We start from the raw sequence: 5766 nt of genomic DNA on the forward strand, positions 1-5766 counted from the left end.
ATTAAATTAACTACTGGTGTTCATTTATCTACTTACGGGCAGGTTGCATCCGCATCCGCGTCCTAAACCTGAAAGTCAGAAACGACTCTACGTGCAACCCGCAAGGGCCGGGTCAGGCCGACATGGACATGGATCCGGTCAAGGACGGGGACGGACGGCCCGGGGCGCCTCCACACACTATATTATGTTTTCATCATATCGAGCTTGCAAAATGTTCATAACGTCTGCATCTGCTCCTGCAACAGGTTTGTCACCTAGCGGTGCATCAAGAACATAATTCTTCTGTGCAGCAATAAGGATAATCCTCATATCACTGACCCAGTCCGCATTATTTTTACTATATATCATCTTCAACTTAGTTTTCTCGAGGAACATATCAATAATATATAGGAGCTATATGGCGAGCTATTGATCTGCAACATAGATATGCACAACTATCAAGACTAAGTTTATGATAAATTAAGTTCAATTAATCAAATTATTAATGAACCCCCACTTAAATAAACATCCATCAAGTTTATCTAAGTGATACATGATCCAAATCAACTAACCCATGTCCGATCATCACGTGAGATGGGATAGTCATCAATGGTGAACATCTCTATGTTGATCATATCTACTATATGACTCATGTTTGACCTTTCGGTCTCCAGTGTTCCCAGACCATGTTTGTACATGCTAGGCTCGTCAAGTTTAACCCAAGTATTCTGCATGTGCAAAACTGGCTTACACCCATTGTATGTGAACGTAGAGTCTATCACACCCGATCATCACGTGGTGTCTTGAAACGACGAACTGTAGCAATGGTGCATACTCAAGGAGAACACTTTTATCTTGAAATTAACTGAAGGGATCATCTTATAATGTTACTGCTGTTCTAATCAAAATAAGATGTATAAAAGATAAACATCACATGCAATCAAAATATGTGACATGATATGGCCATCATCATCTTGTGCTTTTGATCTCCATCTCTAAAGCATCGTCATGATCTCCATCGTCACCAGCTCGATACTTTGATCTCCATCGTAGCGTCGTGGTTGTGTCGCCAACTATTGCTTCTACAACTATTGCTAACGCATAGCGATAAAGTAAAGCAACTACATGGCGTTTGCATTTCAAACAATAAAGAGACAACCATAAGGCTCCTGCCGGTTGCCGATAATTTAAAAAACATGATCATCTCATACAATAAAGTATATCACATCATGTCTTGACCACATCACATCACAACATGCCCTGCAAAAACAAGTTAGACATCCTCTACTTTGTTATTGCAAGCTTTACGTGGCTGCTACGGGCTTCTACCAAGAACCGTTCTTACCTACGCAAAAACCACGATGGTCTTTCATCAAATTTTCTGTTTTAACCTTCTTCAAGGACCAGCCATAGTCAAGTTCAATTCAACTAAAGTAGGAGAAATAGACACCCGCCAGCCACCTTTATGCAAAACTAGTTGCATGTCAGTCGGTGGAACCGGTCTCATGTACATGGACATGTAAGCTTGGTCCGGGTCGCTTCATCCAACAATGTCGCCAAATCAAAGTAAGACGTTGGTGGTAAGTAGTATGACTATCACCGCCCATAACTGTTTGTGTTCTACTCGTGCATATCATCTACGCATAGACCTGGCTCGGATGCCACTGTTGGGAAACGTTGTATGGAAAACAAAATTGTTTCTACGCACACGCAAGATCTATCCATGGAGATGCATAGCAACGAAGGGGAGAGTGTGTCTATGTACCCTCGTAGACCATAAGCGGAAGCGCTTAACAACGCGGTTGATGTAGTCGAACTTCTTCGTGCTCCAACCGATCAAGTACCGAACGTACGACACCTTCGCGTTCTGCACACGTTCAGCTCGGTGACGTCCTCCGCCTTATTGATCCAGCAAGATGGCGAGGTAGTAGATGAGTACCAACAACACGACGGCGTGGTGATGGTGATGGTGATGGTGATGTGATGTCCGCAGGGCTTCGCCTAAACACTACGATGATATGACCTAGGGAGTAAACGGTGGACGGGGGCACCGCACACGGCTAGGACAATGTTGTGTTCCTTGTGTGGTGCCCCCTCCCCGCATATATATAGGTGGGAGGGGGGAGGAGGCAGCCTAGAGCAGCCAGGGCCCGCCCCAAGGGGCAGGCCGCCGGCCCTAGGGCTCCTGCCCTCCCGCACCCCCTTTCCTTGTGTGAAGAAGGGGAAGGAAAAGAGGGGGCAGAGGGAAGGAAGGGGGAGTCCTACTCCACACTTTCCTTTCCCTCCCCTCTTTCATTCTCCTCCTCATAGGGCCATCCTCTATAGGGGTGCACCAGCCCCTTGTGGGCTAGTGTGTTCCCTCTCTTGGCCCATAAGGCCCATATCTTTGTCGGGGTGCCCGAAACTCCTTTTCGGTGACCTGATAAGTACCCGGTACCCTTTGAAACACTTCCGGTGTCCGAATACCATCATCCTATATATATATATATATATATATATATATATATATATATATCAATATTTACCTCTCGACTATTTCGAGACTCCTCATCATGTTCGTGATCTCATCCGGGGCTCCGAACAACATTCGGTCACCAAATCACATAACTCACATAACACTATATCGTCGACGAACGTTAAGCACGTGGACCCTATGGGTCGAGAACTATGTAGACATGACCGAGACACCACTCTAGTTAATAACCAATAGCGGAACCTGGATGTCCATATTGGCTCCTACATATTCTACGAAGATATTTATCAGTCGAACTATTATGACAACATACGTAATTCCCTTTGTCCATCGGTATGTTACTTGCCCGAGATTCGATCGTCGGTATCTCTATACCTAGTTCAATCTCGTTACCGGCAAGTCTCTTTACTCGTTCCATAATACATCACCTCGTGACTAACTCCTTGGTCATTTGCTTGCAAGCTTTATGATGTGTATTACCGAGAGGGCCCAGAGATACCTCTCCGATACTTGGATTGACAAATCCCAATCTCGATCTATGCCAACTCAACAAACACCTTCGGAGATACTTGTAGAGCATCTTTATGATCACCTAGTTACGATGTGACATTTGATATGACACAAGGTATTCCTCCAGTATCCGTGATTTGCATAATCTCATAGTCGAAGGAATATGTATTTGACATGAAGAAAACAATAGCAATAAACTAAATGATCATTATGCTAAGCTAACACATGGGTCTTGTCCATCACATCATTCTCCTAATGATGTGATCCTGTTATCAAATGGCAACACATGTCTATGGTTAGGAAACCTTAACCATCTTTGATCAATGAGCTAGTCTAGTAGAGGCTTACTAGGGACACGTTATTTGTTTATGTATTCACACATGTATTTAAGTTTCCGGTCAATACAATTCTAGCATGAATAATAAAACTTTACCATGATTTAGGAAATATAATAATAACCATTTTATTATTGCCTCTAGGGCATACTTCCATCATTGGTAACTGAGTTAACTTCCGGTAGACTCTAGACATCAGACATGACACACCACAATGACTTCGCCATTGGACATCTGCAAAAGGCATGGAAATAATCCTCCCATTCCACTCCACATAAAGGCAGAGACCAGACACCTCGATATGTTCCTGAAATTTATTCGCCCAAGCGGCCAACAAGTTGGAAGCTAGTCGCCAAGCAAATATGCGTACCTTTGCAGGAACAGGGCACCCCCATATTGTCCTCCACATAGCACGTTGACCATCTGGTGCCCTACTTGTAGCACAACAGGAATCTCAGTTATGATCCTCCAACGCCAACTGTCGATGTCAAAACCAGCGGATCTCGGGTAGGGGGTCCCGAACTATGCGTCTAAGGCGGATGGTAATAGGAGGAAGGGGACACGATGTTTTACCCAGGTTCGGGCCCTCTTGATGGAGGTAAAACCCTACGTCCTGCTTGATTTATTCTTGATGATATGGGTATTACAATAGTTGATCTACCACGAGATCGGAGAGGCTAAACCCTAGAAGCTAGCCTATGGTATGATTGTATGTTGTCCTATGGACTAAAACCCTCTGGTTTATATAGACACCGGAGGGGGCTAGGGCTACACAAGGTCGGTTACAAAGGAGGAGATATCCATATCTGTACTGCCTAGCTTGCCTTCCACGCCAAGTAGAGTCCTATCCGAACACGGGACGAAGTCTTCAATCTTCCATCTTCATAGTCCAATAGTCCGGCCAAAGGATATAGTCCGGCTGTCCGGATACCCCCTAATCCAGGACTCCCTCAGTAACCCCAGAACCAGGCTTCAATGACGATGAGTCCGGCACACGGTGTTGTCTTCGGCATTGCAAGGCGGGTTCTTCTCCATATTTCGAACGTTTGTAAAGCAGCGTCCGGTCCCATAAATGTTCGGACCTCTTGGCTTCTGTGCCCAATAAGGGCTATCTCCCACGTGTCAAATGAATACGAGGCGCCAGGGCGTTTTTATATTCGCCCCCTAGCCAGATAAATAAATAGTCTATTAAAGGGATGGGGATTCTTAGATCTGATCCATACCATCCTCCCCCAGCGAGAATCCATCAGAGCGTGTTTCGGAAAGATCCATTCCAGCATGGCCGACCTCCGCAGCTCCTCCTCCCGCCCCCATAGCCCTAAGCCCGATGATTGGGAGAGGTGTTCAGTCCCACACAGTCGATTAGTCGAACTGAAGACTAAGGGATTTCTCCCTCCGGCGTATATGGTGCCCGTTCGAGCTGGGCTTGCCACCTATAATGGCGGGGAGCAAGCGGAGAGCTTTCCCTATCCCTCTATGGGGGAGCGGGTCTGCCTTGTTCCTTATTTATTGAGGGGACTCGGATTTCCAATTCACCCGTTCCTCCGTGGGCTCCTGGAGTTCTACGGCCTCCATTTACACAATTTCACCCCTGCCTCCATTCTACATATCACCGACTATGTTGCTCTCTGCGAGTTGTTCCTGGGCTGCGAGACTCACTTCGAGCTGTGGAAAAGGCTATTTTGCCTCGTCCCTCGCACACAGAGGGGGTCACTTTATCAAGTGGGCGGAGCCGAAATATGGCGCATCGTCGGTATCGGATACCTGTCCGGTACCCCGAAGAAGTCGTCCGAAGACTGGCCTTCGGAATGGTTTTATATGGAGGACGTTCCCCTTCCGGACCCTGTTCGGCGGGGTCTTCCTGAGTTCAGCAATGCTCCTCTGAAGAAACGCCGAAGTTGGTGCCCACGGAGCCCCCAGGTGGAAGACAATGGAGAAGTCCTCTATCTGATGAACCGGATTAAAGCACTGGCTCAATCAGGATTGACAGTAATCGAAGTTATGTCGATTTGCATAATGCGGGGAGTGCAACCACTTCAATATCGTGGGCACCCCTTGTGGTGTTTTAACGGGGCAGATGATGCCACCCGCTGCGGGCGTAAGGGTCCGGACAATGCTGCCACTTTAGCAAAAATTCTGTCTGAATTGTTCAAGGGAGAGGAAGAGGAGTTCATCCGCCTCAAGCCACGGGATGGATTCTCCATGTACAATCCTCCAAGATGGGTAAGTTATATCTCCTTACTCCCATTTTTCCCGCATTCTTTGTCGTAAGTATTCATCTTGCCACTTTGCGGTAGGAACTGCGAAAAGCCATAAAGGAGGTCAGCAGCCTTTCTCCACAACCAGAGGACCCTGGCCGGGCCCTCGACTCCGGACTTGAAGAAGATCCAGTTATATTCGTGAAGCTGATAGACCGGCAGTTCTATCAGTTAAGCTGCGATGATGCCATGGTGGCCATTATGGCCGACT

Source organism: Triticum aestivum, chromosome 5A, assembly GCF_018294505.1.
Source record: "Triticum aestivum cultivar Chinese Spring chromosome 5A, IWGSC CS RefSeq v2.1, whole genome shotgun sequence".
Classification (NCBI taxonomy): domain Eukaryota; kingdom Viridiplantae; phylum Streptophyta; class Magnoliopsida; order Poales; family Poaceae; genus Triticum; species Triticum aestivum.